We start from the raw sequence: 18,754 nt of genomic DNA, 5'->3' as shown, positions 1-18,754 counted from the left end.
ATGGTCGACCAAAACAACCAAAAACAGAACTTTAGCATGCTGAAACAAGCACAAAAGCTTCACAAAGCTTGGCCAAAAACATGCTAGAACAAGGGTCAAAAACCTAAAGCATATTAAGGCTAAAACATGGCATTACAAGACATGTATGCAAAGCATGCAAGGTGTGTCTAAACCAACTTAACACAATGCTATATCATGGCAATATAAGCACAAAAATCAGTTAAGGCATGATCAACATGAACCTAAACTAGATGCTCCCTCAAGAGGCAAAAATAGCCCTTTTCAAGGACAACAAGGAGAGGGGGTGGCCCTCTTCTTCTTAGGACCTCAAGGCACCATCCTCACCACTAAAATCCCTTAAGATTTCAGTGGTGAGGAGGCCCAAACACAATGGTCCCGGAGCTCACCAAAAATGCACAAAAATGGAGCCTAATAAGGCTTAAGAGGGGTCAAACAACCTCAAAGCTCAAAACACTCTTAAACAACTATTTAGAGTAGACAAAAAACAAGACTTTTATATGTTATACACCAAGTCTAAAAATAGTTGCAAGGTAGTCGAAAAAGCTATGCAAAAATGGGGTAAAAAAAGCAAGAATGTTACCCTTGAAGACCCTCTTCACAAATGGTGGACCAGCTGCTTCTTTGAGCTCAAAACTACCCAAGAACACCAAGAATAGACCTCTGGCCCCTCAGCAACCAAGAAAAGGTGTAAGACTAGGTGTTTGTGTGCAAAAGTAAGACAAAACACACACTAATACACAAGAGAGAGAGAGAGAGAGAGAGAGAGAGAGAGATATAAAGATGGAGGATATGCAAACCCTAACCCTAGAACTCAAAGCTTTGAAAAAAAAATGTTGTCCTGTCAAAGAGGGAGAAAAGGCTTCCTCTTAAAGAAGATTCAACCTTGTAAAGCTTCCAAGGCAAGCTAACAAGGTTGAAATCCCTCCATACACATATATGGAGGGGAGCAAAAGTGGGTGCCAGCTATCACAGCTGGCACAAAAATATCTGCAAAAGCAGATGAACAATGGTCGGCCGGCAAAAAAATGCAATTTGACCAAAATAGATAGTCGGCCAGCCACAAAAAGTGCCGGCCAGCTAAACATTTGGCCGGTGGCAACAAACCAATGGCCGGTGGCCTCAAGCCATGGCCGGTGATCTGTAGGGATGGCCAACAAGCCATCCCCTGTCCCTTTCAGGCAAAGCACAAGTGTTTGGTGCAAAACCAGACACAAAACAGTCGAGTCGAGAGATCCTGAGGCAAGGTGCGCGTGGCCGAGACCTCCGGGAACTCAGGACGAACACAAACACGGATGATCACCGAGTGTTCAAGCGGTGACGTCTAAGTCTTGAGAACGGTCAAAAATGGGATGTCTACAATGTGCAATGCCATCCCAGCATTGTGGTTAAGGAGGCCTGAAATTAGAATAATATGAGAGCACAACTGGTGTACCTGGGTTTAGTTCCTACTAACGTAGAGAGATATGTGTGCATTTGTAACAATTGGCAGTTGAGATGCTACGAAGGTAATTCCACAAAATCAGCCAAGAATAAGGTCAACTCTAGGATGTTTAAGTACTTATCAGCCATGGTATATGGGTGCAGAGTTGAGATATTATAAGGAGAAGCAATAAGTCCAAATAAAAAACTCAAATAAGAAACTGGCTAAAAAATGATATAATGGAAATCAAAAGCTGAATCCAATTAGCCAGTAACAAAATGGAACATAAAAATATCTCCCCAATTAATTTATCACAACGTGAAGCAGCAAGAGTGTTTGGTAATGTTTATAAGGAGAATTTAAAGAAGATAAGCACCTAAATTCAAATAGTTAAAATCACTTTGCCTCTTTTGGGAAATGCAGCTTGATTAGTGTAGAAAGTTCAGCAAGCTCAACTTGAGGTTTACCCAACAAAATACTCCTCAACTTTTTATCACAATTGACCAAGTTCTTGTTATTTGGATCCTGAGCAAGAAACAAAAAACTCAGTCAGGATATAAAAAGAGAGAGAGAGAGAGAGAGAGACAGAGAGAGTAATGCATCCATCCAAACTTGTCTAAATGTGCAAAAAAAAACCCCATATATTATCACTTCAGGATCAAAATGTAAAGGCAATGCTAATACATAATTTCACAGTTACTTCTTGAAATCACAGGGCAACAGAGGCTACAAGATTTTAGTTGTTGGGTACTTAAAAAAAAAGGACTCGGTAATGATTGTCACAACTAAAATTAGGGATGAAGTTTTTAACAACCTAGAAGAAGAAATAAAAACAATCAATAAGCATTGTGAATTTATTGTTGTCTGTAATTCTTTTAACAATAAGCATTGTAAATTTATTGTACCAATAAACACAACATGGACCTTCCAAAATAATGCAGAAAATGAGACAAATGTTTAAAGTATGAGAAAATGAACCTGTCATAGCCTAAAAATTTTCCATTATCAAATTCCTGAAAATGTAAAGTACACATCTAGGGAAATTTATTTTTTATTTTTGATAAGTCAAAGGAAATTTTCTTTTACCACACAAAAGTAAAGTGACAACATTTTTTGAAGTGAGTAACTAATGTCAATCAAGGTCAATTAAGTTGGCGAGTTTCTTTGGGTTGTCGGTGATGGCTTTCTTCATTCGCTGTGGCAGCATTTTTGTTAATTATTTTCTGCTTTCTACAACTTGAAAGCCAATAAAATCATTAGTGGTGTGATCAACCGCTTCTACTAAACTATATCCTCACTTTAGGAGAATAATAGAAAAAAAATTTACATATACCAATATGTTGTCTCATTGGTCTTATTGGAAATCATTGGTGATCCACATCAGACATGCACAGACCAAATAGAGTCTTGTAGTGTGGCATGCGATAATTAAATAGGAAACTACCCTCAACAGATGCCACTTCCATTTTCTCCCAAGAAAGCAATTTTAAGAAAAAAATAAAACAAATGGTTCAAATACTATGAGAAAATATTATAAGTCACTTTTTCCGGCGTATTGTGTTAGTAACCTTAAGATCCATGCACAAACATAAGTTAGAAGGAACAGTGGTGGACTGAACTGTTTCATAACCAGTAGGCAACCGTGCAAGGACAACTCGGCACTTTTATTCTTCTAAATTAGTGTACATTTATAGAATATAATGTATCAATCATGCGAACCTATTCTCTACTTTTATGCTAGTAAGAACCACAATCTTGAAGAAACTCATCATGATAATCACTTTTTTTAAAATGTAACGAATTTTGTAAGCATTAGCATCGACTTTATTTTATTTTATTAATGAAAACCAGATTTATGGTTCAGTAATTACTCCAAAAAGAGTCCAACCACCCTAAAAGCAAGCCTAAAAATGAGAGTGAATCCATGTTGAATTAGCTATTCATTCCGGATGTACATAACCATTAAAAAAGTAAGCTATATAGTGCATATAGAAAAAATGATACCCAAAGCAAAACAAAAAAGTGTCATGTTATTTGATGGCAAAATCAAATGCGTCACAATAATATTAAGGATTTCAGGATGAAATAAGTATTGCACAAAATTTGAAACAGTTACAGAAATCAAATTTCCATTGAAGAATTGGAAAATTAGATTAAATAGCCAGCAAAGAGAAAACGATACCACGACTTTGGTCACCAATTTCTCAGAATAGTTCATAATGTTCAAAACGCAATCTATCGCTCCAATAATAAAAAATAAAAATAAAAAATAAAAAAACTTTTAACAAAGACAAGATTTCTAAGGGGAATTTAATCAAACACCTAACAATCAATCGGCTTTTGATGCTTATAGGGCATGTGCGAAACTAAATACTACTTAGGCTGAGAGAGAGAGAGAGAGACCAGGGTTAAGGCTGAGTAAGGAATCCGTAAAATTCGTAATCCGATCCAGTCCAGTCCAATCCGATAGGTTTGGATTGGTTTTTTAAATCCGTGGTTCGGTTCCGGATTGAAGAATTAAAAATCTGTAATATACGGATTGGTTTTGGACTGAACCCCACGGTTCTGGATTGGAACCAATCCGGACCGTATACAAATAGTATATATTTTTATTATACATCCTCCTCCATAGTATCTTCTCTTATTTTATATAAAATCTAAACTCAAACCTAAAGCTGTATAATATTTTCTTTTATTACTTTTGTTTGTTAGTTTTTAGTTTTAATTTGTAATAGTTTAAATACTTATGGTGAAATCAGTTTTCTTATGGTTGTTTAAATTCTAGAACAATATGTTGCTATTATAGAAATAGATGTTGCTATTGTGAAACTAATATAGTGCTATGTTTATATTTTTATGAAATTAAAGTGTTATATATATATTTTTTTGTTATTTAATTATGTGAATCCGTGGTCCTAAACCGATCCAATCCGTATTTAAATGGATTGGTTTGGATTGGTTCCATGATTGAAACGGATTGGATTGGTTCTAATTTTTCAGGAACCGTAGATAACGGATTGGTCCTGGTTTTACCCCAATCCGGTCCAATTTGGACCACGCTCACCCCTAACCAGGGTAGTGACAAAAACACTTTCAGAGGTAGTGAAGGAAAGAGAGCAAGAGTGTTTGGTAATGTATATATGGAGATTTTAAAGAAGATAAGCACCTGAAAATAATATATGCTCGAAAGAATTGAGAATTGATTGCCTTTCTTAATAAAACACAAAATAAAAAGAGGGAAAAAAAAACATTTCAATCAAGAAACTCATGTACATACTAGATGCTCTGTTTGGACCCCAAGAAAAGGATCTAAACAACCTAGAAAATGTACCTGCGTTATTCTTCTCTCCATGGAGTTCCTTTCTTCCTCTCGACCTCGCCATGCTTTGTCTTTGCTGCTGACCCAAACGAGGTCTGACTTGTCTTCGACTTGGTCTCCCACCCGAGCGACGACTCGTCAGAGTAACTCTGCAACTTGACTCGGCCTGGCTGAATCTTGTTCGCAAATCTAAGAGAGAGAAAGAGAGATGCCCCAAATGAGAAGTGTTTAGGGAAAATTTGAGAGAGAGACAGAGAGAAGAGAATGGAAGAGTATGAGTGTGTACCGTTTTTTATCTCCCTCCCTGTGCCCGACGCTGTTAAGTAGAGTTGTACCGGCAATGGATGCCCTTCGAGCCAGTGTCTGATGATTAAAATCTATTAGAAGTCCAAACACTTGGGTGCCGTTTGGTAACACTTACGTTTTCAGTTTTCTGTTTATATTTATAAAAATTTAAAAAACTCAAAAAAAAACTTGTTTGGTAAAATTTTTGATTTATAAATCAGTGGTCTCAGTTTATAAATTTGGCTAAACAATGAAAACACAAAAAATGTGTTTCCATTTTGAGTTTTCAGTTTTTTTTTTTTTACCATCCAACACTGGCCACCACCCGCCACTATTTTCCACCACCGTCTTCTGCCACCACCACCCACCCCCACCACCACCACCGCTACCCATCACCCACCACCCACTTGCCATCCACCTGCCACCACCCACCACTCGCCACTACCATCCACAGCCCACCATCACCACTCACCACCCACCTGCCACCACCACCATCCACTACCTGCCACCACCAGCCACTCACCATCACCAGCCACCTGCCGCTCACCTGCCACCACCACCCACTACCCACCACCACCACCACCACCACCACCACCACCACCATCACCCACCACCTACCTGCCACCACCACCCGCCACCACAACCCACTCGTTACCACCTACCACCCGCCACCGTCACCCACCCACCCACCCACCCACTACCACCACCATCCACCACCTACCCACCATTACCCCGCCACCCACCTGCCACCACCACCACCACCCACCACCCGCCACTATCACCCACCCACCCACCATCACCACTCGCCACCCGCCATCCGCCACCCACCTGCCACCACCACCCGCCACCATCACCACCACCACCCACTCGTTACCACCCGCCACCGTCACCCACCCACCATCACCACCACCACCACCCGCCACCAACCTGCCACCACCACCCACTCGCTACCACTCACCACCTGCTACCGTTATCCATCCACTCACCACCACCACCCGCCACTTACCCACCACCACCACCACCACCCACTCGTTGCCACCCGCCACCATCACCCACCCACCCACCCACCACCACCACCACCACCACCAGCTACCCACCACCCACCGTCACCGCTTTCCACCACCGTCTTCCGCCGCCACTTGCCACCACTCGCCATTTCTCACTCTTTTTTATATTTTAAATTTTTTAAAAATATTTTGTCAATTACCAAACGTGTTTGTAGTTTATGTTTTTCTAAAAATAAACAAAAAATCAACAAAAATCAGTTTATAAAATTTTTGTAAATATAAACTGAAAACGTAAACGTTACCAAACATACCTGATGTATATTTTTTTTCCTAATTTTTTTTTTGTTTTTTTGGTGAATTGGCTCCAGAAGTTTCATTTTGGCACTTTTTTGTTTTTGATCATACAATTTATGATATACAATGTTTGTAATAAAAATTGCAATACTTTTTAACGGCAGGCGTTGTGTGTGCATCGTATATAATTGATATATTAATGGCACACTATATACACGTCGTAGAAAGTTTTATTATTTATAGCGTGCATTGCAAGCCGTAAAAAAATCATCGGTACTATCATTCACGGCCTATGCAATAGACACGCCATGGTTAGAAAAGTATTTACGACGTGCAAAAAAAATAAGTCATAAAAGTGAGAAACTACGACATGCATTTATTGTATATCGTTGATGTGGTGTCGTAAAAAGTCAGCTTTGTTGTAGTGATTATATAAAACATGGTAATAATAAACATACGAAGGATGGTTGACTTATTCATGTTAACACATATACACATAACATGTCCACACACACTCATTTATGCTCATGCAATGCCTAATTTCTTTCCTAGGACATCCTATAGCTCATTTGGACACGTGTGTGCGGTATAACTCGTGCTTTGATACCACTCTGTCATGACCCAAACCCACCTCTATGAGTTCAGTATCGTAACCGGCCAGTAATCCATGATTACCAAAGGCCTGCTCAACAATAAAGACAATAATACAATATAAAGGGGTTGGTGGAAGCCAATCAATATTAACATACATCGTCCAATGAGCTGTGAGGACCTGAATGAAAAGAAAACATTAATATACTTAGTTATATACACAAACACTTATGTCCATAAAACACATATATACAAGGCAAGACACAAGTTAGGGAATGAAATACCATTATCAAAAATAGTATTAACAAAAGTCATAAAATATTCACTTGACTACATATAACATTCAAAAAGGGTGGATTTAAATCACCCAAAAAGCCTTGACATTAACAGCTTGGAACCTCGCGGTAAGGCACAATAGGTTGGCTTGACAAAATGGAATTAGGTTGACGCCGCTAACTTTGCTCCGATGCCTGATCACCTACATATATAATAAACTGTGAGCTAATACCCAGTGAATAACAAATGTGTAAAGGGGTTAGGAATGAATGTTCTTATAGTATTTAAACAGTCATTTGCCTTAGTAGATCATTTATTCAATCAATGTCTCATATTTCATGTCATATCTGTTATATAGTAATCATAGCAGTCATACATGGTACATCCGAGGGCAGAACAATATAGTAGGTCTTAAAGACCGAACTGTCAGTTGATGGCCATCGATACAGTAACAGTAATTCCAGAGATTGGAACTGATAGAGATCTCTGTGACAATAGCAGTAACAGTAATAGCAACAATAACAATAGTAGTAATTGTTGCTATGGATGCCACGAGTATAGTTTACAAAATAGGACAATCATTCATTCAATAAATAATATCATTTCAGAAAACAGTACATTTAAACGATCAGAAAATAGTTACAATTGAACATATCTTTACAACATTGTTACTCATAGTGGACTCCTTGAAACAAATGCTATAAGGCACTAAAGATGCGGCGTCCTACCTAAACAAACAAATTCAAGCACAACGATTCAATCCACAATTCATTCATTCAATTAGTTCTCCTCATTCGTTACTTATTCGGTTTCTATTCGATGTTCATTTTCTCAGTTTCTAATCGTTGCTCATCTGTCTAGTTAAAGTTTTGTTCTTTAATTCATCCATGATTATGAGATGCAAATGCACATGAAAAACACTTTTAAAACTTGCAAACAGAGGCTCAAAAGGTGGAAAAGAGGAGTAGAAACAAAATCGGGACCAACCTGCCCCCTACACAGGCCACATGTGTGGAACATTCACCACACGTGCCTTCCGCAGGTGCAATTTAAGTAGAATGCTTGCCTTGGCTTCTCTGTTTTCTGCACGTGCGGGGCCCCAAGCCATACGTGCGATGCTGCTACAAAAACAGTCCGAAAATGCTCTTCTTTTTGGCAATGTATTCCTTTACAAAATCAACCCCATTTTCATGCATTTCACTTCCAAAAACTTGACATAACACCTTGAATTAAACATATTTAGCTTGGAACAAAATTCATAACTTCAATTGAAGCTTCAAAACCATGCAAGGAGTTCAAATTCTTGAACTGTAAACACATGTTCATAACTAATACAAATTGAGCTCCAATTCTTTAAAATGCATGGAGTTTTCCTCCCCAAAACCCATATAAACTTGCTTGACTTTGAGCCTTGACCATGAAACACAATCAAAACTTCCAAACAATGTCCAAATTGCCAATTTGAAAGCTCAAAACTCCAAATAAAACATAGAGACATAAACCATGTATTTCAAAGCTTCAAATTTAAAATTGATGAGAAAATACTTTCAAAACTTTTGGACTTGTGAAAATTATGCAAGAAATATGCATAAAAATAAAAGTGTCTTGAATTCATGCCATGAATGTTGCTAATTCAAGTTAATCTCCACAATTCCTTCTTTATGTGACCATATGAATTCCTAACATCAATTTACACCCCTAATCTCATAATTATTCATGATCTTTAATTAAAACAACTCAAAGTCCAAAGGATTATGAGGGAGAATTTCAATTTCATGAAATTTGGTGGAAATTTCTTACCTTAATTGGTTAATTGGTGAAGATTTCAAGTTTCCTTTCACTTTCTCTTCTTCCTAACTTCTTTCTCTTGTTGAGCTCTCTCACCAAGTCTTTTCTCCCCCTCTCTCTACGTGTATAGTGTAAGATTACCCAACAAGATCCACTACCTCCATCTTCTATATTCCTTGGATGAGTAAAATGCATTAGACTCAAATTAATTAGAGTAAATAAATTAATTAAAATCAACTTGACTCAAATTAATGAATCTCATCCTCGTATAATCTTAATTACGCTAGATTAAATTCTACTAAGGTAAATTAGGCTCTAATTCCTATCCAATTTTTAAATTCTAACTTGCTAAAATTAATGAAGCAGACAGGTCTAATTCATACATATCCGCATTTGTTCACAATAACAATACAACACAAGTCAATTCATAAAACACATGGCACATAATCACACAATAAACACTAAGCACACAATTACTGTAATTAATTTACTTAATGAAGGTGGTGGTTGTCACAGGATCAGCACCCATGTATATGTGCGGTTTTTAAGACTTTCACCATGGACACTCAGGCCAACTTATTTCACTAAACATTTTATTTACCCTTTTTCAACAGTACAATACAAGTACTCAAAATATTGTCTGTGTATGTGTGTGTGTGTGTGTGTGTGTGTGTGTGTTTTTTTTTTTTTTTTTCGAGACAATGCAAATGTTCCAAAACATAATTTGAGAATTTCCAAAACCTCTTTCCAAAACATATAGTTCCAAATTCCAAAATCCATTACATGTTCCATGATATAAATGATTTCAAATTGCCTGATCCACATGAAATTTCTAACACACGACAATGCTATCTTCCTCCGATAGCTAAAACAGTCATCTTTAATACAATAATCAAAAGATATCAATATAGATATATTATCCAAAAGAGTAACAATAACCATTTTCAAAATCCCACATCCATTTTATTCCTATCTCTTGCAAAACCAACATCATTTTTCATTATTTTCCAACACAAGCCAATACCTATGGTTTTAGGACAAAACCTCACTTTCTTTCGAAATCACTTTTGAGTAAAAGAAAGCCAACATGTCAACATATCTCAACCACTAATACAAAATCATAACCTTTCAAGAACTCATTTGAAAAATCTCTCTTTTACATTTCAAAATAAACCCCAAGTTTAACCCAAAACACCCAAATCCATAGATCTTTTGTAATAACAAATAACTAGGGTGAAAATCATACCAAATGACTACCAAATATAAATAACAAAATACACCACAAATATGCTACCAAACTCATATTGACTTTAGGAAATAAACCATACCTCTTGAAGCGAAGAGGAGAACTCGAAAAAATTCAAAGTCGATGAAACCACAAAACTCTTGGATTAAAAGAAAGCCCTTGATGAGATCTAAAACCTTTTTCAAAGGACCAAGGTGAAAAGATGTCTCTAACCAAGTAAATCTAGAGATCTATGCAAGAAAAGTTGAGTTTCTAAGAGAGAGAGAGAGATTCACGGTTTAAAGAGGGGAGAGAGAGAGAGAGAGAATGAGTGAGAAAAGTGTGTTTAGGGTCTATTTATAGTAGCAGAATAATAGTCCTAAAGTCAAAGAAAAGAATAAGTCAAAACTCCCAAACAATTGGGCCTAAAATAGAACCGCAATTTCTGAAAATAACTCACATAGATTGATCCTTAAGACAGTGGGGTCGATCCTTAGGAAGAAAATGCTGAGACTCTAAACATCAGACAAGGGTCAATCCTAGGAACCAGTGGTGTCGACCCTATATTTCAGTAGCAACACCCATAACACAACAACAGACAAGGGCCGACCTTGGGAATTAGTGGTGTCAATCCTATATTTCAATAGACAACCAGAACAAAACAGCAAGGAAATGGTCGACCCTATGAACTCAAGGTGTTGACCCAAAAAATAGCAGAGGCACTAAAAGTAAGGCAACAAGGTGGTGTCGACCCCCAAGAAGACTAGTGTCGACACTAGAACAAATTTTCCTAGTTCCCAAAGGACTTTTCAATGAAAACAAGTGCGAACAAACAATCCCAACAATTCTAGATTGAATTGTACTCCTTCAAAACCAAGATACAACAACTCCAAGGACTCCCAAAATGATAATAAAAGAATTAAATACACCCTCCAATTGTTTAAAGGACACAAGTGCTACACCTAATCCTCTCAAAATTAATCCCTCTAATATTTAATGACTTACACTGAGAGAGAGTTTGGTGAGAATTTTGGACTACTTTTTTTATCCCCTTGCTTGGATTACTTGGAGCTAGAAGACCTCTATTGATTTGAGGGAGCTTAGGTTACAGCTTGTGATAAGCTTGGGCCCTATCTCTGCTAGTCTAGAGGTAATCCCTATTTCTACTCTTGCATTTCTTTTCTAAATCTATCTCTACCTCTTCTTTTGACATTTGTTTTGGAGATTCTTGGGACTATTGATTGAGTTGTTGATAGTATAGTTTAATTCTCTCTTTCTTCCTCCTTTCCATAGTTAGCAGAGGTCTGCATAGAGGCTCTAGCCAAGATTGAATGTTTTTCTTTTGATTTTATTAGAAACCCAAGCACAGTTTCCTCTATGAGAGGGGATAGATTCTCTCTTCCCAAACCTATTTTATGTGGATTTGGGTGTTTTACACTCCTTTCCATGAGTAGGAGAAGGAGGATGGAAATCTCCCTCATCTCATTAGAGTTTTTTTCCCTTTTTACTATTCTAGCTAGTCTTGATGATGTAGAAGCTCAGATATGGCTTCCTCCTCAAGGATAGACTGAATCTCCCCTCTCGTCACTAAATTTCATGAGATTGGGTAGTTTATACTCATTTTCATGTGTTAGAGGGTGAGTATCTCTCTATCGTCGTTAGAGTTTTCTTTATTTCATTTTGTGTTATTTTCTTAACCTTTATTCATTATATTGTCGTGTGCATTGAGACGGGTTTCTTTTCTCCCTACCCTTACTTTCTATTCTCCTTAACAGCTTAGATTTAACTTGAACATCATCACAATCATATAATTAGTGTAGAAGCATACATCCGGGCTTGAACCATAATTTTCAGATTAATTATGTAGTGTGTACTTTGTTGTTTCATATGCCATCTTGATAGTATGCAAAACCCTTAGGACCCACTGTTTACAAATTTTGCATTAGTTATCATATCCAGGATCATTCATTTTCTATTTAGATTATTTTTCTTTTATTACGCTTTTCTGGAGTACTTGGCGAGCATCTCTAATCCCTTCCTTGCATATCATTTAGTCTAGTATCTGGGATCATGCATTGTTTTCTAACCCTTTACACTCTTGGCATGGTGTGGAGGATTGCGAGGTGAACTTTTTTCATCTTGCATTTCATTTGTGATTACTTCTTATTGTATCCACAATGCTACTATTATGCTATGTGCTTATTTACTACATCTCTATGATTGCTCGTTGTATAGAGGTCTCATTGCCTAAGTTGGAATAGTTCCAATCTCCTCACGCGACAGATATCTTGATTTTTCCATGAGATTTTCACTTTTCAAATTCTTTTCAAAACAATGAGAGATTAAAACATTCCAAAGTAGGTGATTTGGTCTATACTTGTCTGCTCCACATAGTAGTAGATAGCGATAGTAATTGGGTTTATATGATCATATCATGTTAATGATTTTCATATCATGGACTAGTAGAGGCCGATCTTTGATTAGGTGAGCAATGGTGCTCAATTCACGACCTTCCCTTTTCATACCCAAGTTTTCGAACCGAGATATTTTGGTTACAATAAATTATGGCTTTTTGGCACCAGTCACGAGTTTTCTAGTTTTTCCCAAAAGATTATGTGGCAATTCTAAGTCTGGTGATGTGGTTCATGTTTGGCATTTCTTGCAATTAGCAGATTTCCTATGGATTTTCCATATTCAGACTCTCATTTTGTTTCATATTGCACTCACAAAACTAGACCGAGGGTTTAAACTATCGAGCGCACTTAGACGCCCGTCCGAGAGATCCTACACCACAGAGAATACTCTAGCAGCGTTTCCATCACAAACTCATTAGGAGGTTCTTGCATGTCCTCGGGGTCACCATCCCATGGTACTAGACCTTAGAGAGGGGCCATCTTTGGCATCACTAGGTATTCATGAGTTTTCTAGATCTATATGAGAGATTTCCTTTCCTTCCTTGTCTTCGTCATCTTCAATGCCTCCTTTGTCATGTCTATGCTTAACCTTCGGCTTACTCCAGCATAGTGGATTAGCCTCTTCTGTCGACGGTTGGGGTTGGGTCTAGCTTTCTAGAGCGCAGTTGCCACATTTCCTTTTAACTAAGGACACTTATTTTTTTTTGGTCTCTTTCTTTTAATAATAAGACACTTTAAAGCTTAGACCAATGCTGGGAACGCCAACAAAATTACCAAATTATTTACCAAACACTCACATGGGTTTAGGGTCCACACTCATGTAGGTCCTACACCCATATGAGTGTTTGGTAAAAAATTTGATAGTTTTGTTGGGGTCTCTAGTAATTTTCTAAAGCTTATTCTAATTTTTCAGGATAGACATTAAAATTTAAACTTTATAAATCTACTAATTTAGACTTTTTAAATCACACCCAAAAAAATAAAAATAAAAGATAAATAAAAAATGATAAAATGACACTTTTTTCTCGTAGAATATGGTTTCTCTATGGTTAATTTGTGCAATAAGTTATAAAATAAGTTTTCAAGACATAGATAATTGCCTAAAAAATTATATCTACTTGAGAGAATAAACAAAAACAAACAAATCTCTCTCTCTCTCTCTCTCTCTCTCTCTCTCTCTCTCTCTCTCTCTCTATATATATATATATATATATATATAATACATTAATGATCACATTTTATTTACCATCTCATGCAATAACACTATATTAGCAACAAGAATAAATAATGACATCCATTAAACTAATATAATATTGACACATAAAGTAATAAACAAATTATTATAAAAAAAAAGTTGGTAAATATAACAAATTATTATTTTTAGAGTTCGTGGTTATGAATTGGGTGTTCAATGAAGTATAGTGGCTGTTCAACCAAGTGAGTTGGGTTGATTGAGTGTGCAATGAAGTGCAATAGGACATTCAAACTTAAAGAATGATCAATTTTAATATACATATATTATTAATTTACTAAGTGATTTTTTTTTTAGGTAAATTATAAATACACTATCTAAGATTTACTTAAAATATAGATTACCTTTTGTGGTTTGAAAAATTACAAATACTCTCTTATTTGAATTTTTTATTTAACAAAACTAACTAAAAAATAAAATTCATAATTGCCCTCCTATACAATAATAAAATTACCTAAATTATTAATTGAAATATATTTTTAACATCATTAAAAACTGTTAATTGACTTGATGATTTATTAATAAAATGGACGATTTGTTTTGAAATTAGAAACCTCAAGGGTGAAATGTAATTTTCAAAACCACAAAAGACAATTCGTATTTTAATCAAATCTCAAAAGGTATATTTGTAATTTACCATTTTTCTTAGGTTGTTCTATTGCATAGACTATTGTCAGTTTTTATATTGAAGTGAGCTTACATTTAAATTTAAAGAATTATTACACATTCATAAAAAAAAAATTATGTTTTTAATTATTAATGTTATAAAATTTACCTTTTTTTATAATTATTTTTCAAAATCATTCCTGAAATAAAATTTTCCATAAATTTAAAGTTAGCATAACTACACTTTTATATCCTACTGTGCAAGGCTATTGAAAAAAAAAGGAAAAAAAAAATTCACAGGATTTAGGAATATAGTTAACATAACTAAACTTTTAAATCCTAACTTGTTTGGTTACACTTTTGATAATTCACTTTTCAAAAAATTGAATTTTTTTTTATTTTTTTTTGTTGCTATTTTTTAATATTTTAAGTGTTTTTTAATTTTTAAATACACCTAACATATATACGCTTAAAAATTATAATATTTTTGAAAAAATATTTAAAAAATTCACAAAATACCAAAATATAAAAAAATATATATATGAAAATTCAATACATTTTAGTATTCTTGTGCATTTATTGATTTTTAAAAATACTTTACTTTTTAGATATATCTAAGTAAGGTGTATCTAAAAAAAATAAAAAATAAAATGTTTAAAATTTTAAAAATATTCATTAAAAATAAAAAAAAAATAAAAAATTCAATTTTAAGAAAATTGAATTTAAAAAATTGAAACCAAACATATTAGATTTTTTTTATTTTTATTTCTCTTTTTGTTTCCTATTAGAATTCTTATTTTTATTTCTCTTTTTGGTTTTTTTTTTTTTCCATTACTTAAAGGTCAAAGTATTATATTATCATAACCAACTTTTCAAGTACAAAGCAATTCAAAACATATATACACACTATATAGGGAAAGTGAATCACAACACTTTTTGTTTGGTTTAATTTTCATAATAATTTTTTTTTTAAAAAAAAAATTACGAAAAAAATAAAAATTAATTTGGTGTAAAAAATTAAAATTTCAAAAAATGCTCATCATTTTCATATTTTTTTTCTTTTTTGGGTGCAAAATTAATTTTTAAATAATCAACATTCCTCATCATTTTCATATTTTTTTTCTTTTTTGAGTGCAAAATTAATTTTTAAATAATCAACATTCCTCATCATTTTCATATTTTTTTTCTTTTTTGGGTACAAAATTAATTTTTAAATAATCAATATTCCCGTTACAAGACAATTCAAAGCATATACATATACAAAAAATTAACTTGGTGTAAAAAAAATACTCATCATTGTCATGTTGTTTGGAGGAAAAGTTTACAAGTACTGAAAAATCGGAGGGAAATAGTTACATGGGTGTGTATTGTTTCATATGGGATAAGAAGGGTATTTTGGACATTTTTGTGTTTATTGTTACTAATGTCACTGTTTTTTGTTGCTTTTGTAATGTGCTTCTAACAAAAAAGAGAATCTGGCTATTATTTTCAAAAGTAAGGGAGGTTTGTGTAATTTTTGAAATTATAAGAGATATCTGTAATTAAGGTAAATTTTAGGGAAAGTAAGTGTAATTTACCCTAAATGAATGAGTGAAAATGAATATTAAGCGTAATAATTTTTGTGTTTTAATTTTATTATAAAAAAATAAAATTATATGCCATATATATAAATATATTTAATAGATATAGGCCCTGTTTGGTAGGGCTTATTTCCAACTTATTTCAACTTTTAACTTAATTTAAGTTATTTTAATGTGTTTGGTTCAGCTTAACAATACAGCTTATAGCTTTTTGTAAGTAAAAAATTAACTTATTCTTTGAGTGGGGAGGAGAAGCTTAATTTATAAGTCAAAAATCAACTCATGTTCACAGTTATAAGTTATAAGCTGTTAAGCTATAAGTTATAATCACTTTCTCACAGCTCTACCAAACAGGTCCATAATCAAGCCTTGGGTGGCTATAATGGGGCGGAAAAAGTAAGGCTCCGTTTGGTTAGGGTTTCAAATTATAGTTTCACCCATTGATTTGAGTGTATTGTTTGTTTTGAACTTTTAAATTATAATTCTACACCCATTTCTCAAAACTCAATTCAAAACATAATCATTACTTTTCAAAACTCATAACCAAACACATAATTCGAAACTCTTTTCAAAACTCAATTCAAATCAATATTTTAATTTTTTAAATATTTTAAATATTTAAATTTAAAAATATTTTAATTTTGTTAAGATTTTAAATATTTTAATATTTAAAAATGTTACGATTTTTTTAATTTTTTAATTTTTTGAATATTTTTAAATATTTTAATTCAAAATATTATGATTTTAATTTTTTAAATTTTAAAATATTTTTTGAAAATAAATTCAAACTCTATTTTATAAAAATATTTTTAAATATTTTAATTTTTTTGTTATGTATTTGGTTACGATTTGAGTGTAGAGTTGTGAAAGTAGTACGTAGTTTCAAGTTATGTGTTTGGTTATGAGTTTTAAAAATAATTTCTTAATTGAGTTTTGTTTTATGTGTTTGGTTACGATTTGAGTGTAAAGTTGTTTTTAAATTTAAAATATTAACATTTTAAATTATTAAATTTTTTTGAATATTTAAATTATTTAAATTTTTACGATTTAAATTTTTTAAATATTTATTTAAATTTTTTACTTATTAAATTTTTTAGATTATTTAAATATTTGTGATTTAAATTTTTTGAATATTCATTTTGAAAAAAAATTATTTCCTTTGTAGTATTTTCAATTAAAAAATTGATTAATGTTATTTTCTGTTAATAATAAATTTTTTTAATTGAATTTTAAAAAGAGTTTGGTTATGAGTGTTGATCAGAATTTTCAATAGTGTGAAAGTAGTGTATTTTGTTATGAGTTATAACAAATTTGAATTAAGTTTTGAAAACTCTTTCTAAAACTCATAACCAAACAAATTTTCTTACTTTACATGTCAAATCAAACTTTCAAAACTCAATTGCACACTCAATTCAAAACTCAATTAAACAAAAACCATAACCAAACAAATTTTCTACACTCAAATCATAATTCCACAACTTATAAACTCAAAATACAACTCATACTCTCAAATTATATTTACAAAACTCTACCAAATACAACCTAAAATTTGCTATCATCCCACTTTCTCATTGGGGAAAAATCCCGTGCGAGGTAGGACGAGAGATGCGGGATGAAGCTAGCGGGAAAAAATTGCCTTCCCTACACAAGGGAGAAGTTTTTGGTTGTGTTGAGTGTTGCTCTACACCCCTTAACGTGAGACACTTAGGTTGTGTTTGGCAGAGTTTGGTAGAGTTTTGTAATTATGGTTTAAAATTATGATTTGAGTGTGAAAAATTTGTTTGGTAAAGAGTTTTGAAAAGAGTTTTGAATTAAGTTGGAAATTGTTGATGTGATATTTGATATTGGATACAAAAATTTACAACTCATAACCAAACATAAACTCAAAATTAATTTAAAGCACATAAAAAATTTTAAAAAATTCAGAAAATATTTTTTTCGAATATATAAAAATTAACATATCAATTGCATGAAAAAAAAAAAATCACTGTTTTGGTCAACCGGCTGGTTGACTAGCCGGTCAATTGGCCGGACGACCGGTTTTGCCAAATTTGAAAAAAAAAATTCCGAAAATGGCGCCCCAAACACAGTGTTTTCTGCAGAGTTTGGAAATGCATTTTGAGAACTCTAACCAAACATGATGTTTGAATCAATGTGTAGAATCATGATTACAAAACACAACCCAAAGATACAATTAATGAAATCTATTGTTTTAACCAATCAAAATCAAATTGAAATTGAAATTTATTTTACGCGTTGACCCTGGACAAATTTAAGAGTGATTTGGGATATTCTAAATAAGCATATTTTTTGAATTTTTATAAAAAAAGGGGTAAATTACATATACTTTCCTCGAAATTTAGTTAAATTACAGATATCTCCTGAGATTTGAGAAATTACAGATACCCCTCTGAAGGTTATATTTGTATAACAAATTAGGGGGCAATTTGTTATGAAAATATAAATCTCAAAGGGTAATTTGTTATGAAAATATAAATCTCAGGGGATATTTGTAATTTTTCAAATTTTAGGAGTATCTGTAATTTAGTGAAACTTCGAGAGAGATATGTGTAATTTGCCCTAAAAAAAATGTGTAGAAAAGTAAAAACGAAGATATTGATTGATGTTACTTAAAAAAAAAAAAAAAAAAATTAAAATAGTGTGTGCCACGTAATT

The 18,754-nt window shown here is 33.5% G+C and overlaps 1 long non-coding RNA gene across 1 annotated transcript; it reads right to left on the bottom strand.

Moving 5' to 3' along the window:
- Nucleotides 1-1,360: 1,360 nt before the first annotated feature.
- LOC114296659 (uncharacterized) lies at nucleotides 1,361-5,140 on the bottom strand. Its single transcript, XR_014336839.1, has 3 exons — nucleotides 5,047-5,140; nucleotides 4,773-4,949; nucleotides 1,361-1,966 (listed from the first exon to the last, which is right to left on the bottom strand). It is a non-coding gene; the product is annotated as an uncharacterized LOC114296659 (long non-coding RNA).
- Nucleotides 5,141-18,754: the final 13,614 nt, after the last annotated feature.

Source organism: Camellia sinensis, chromosome 1 (assembly GCF_055761805.1).
Source record: "Camellia sinensis isolate YWXY chromosome 1, ASM5576180v1, whole genome shotgun sequence".
Taxonomy (NCBI): domain Eukaryota; kingdom Viridiplantae; phylum Streptophyta; class Magnoliopsida; order Ericales; family Theaceae; genus Camellia; species Camellia sinensis.
Note: the sequence above shows the minus strand (reverse complement) of the source record. Positions and strands in the feature narration are given on the sequence as shown.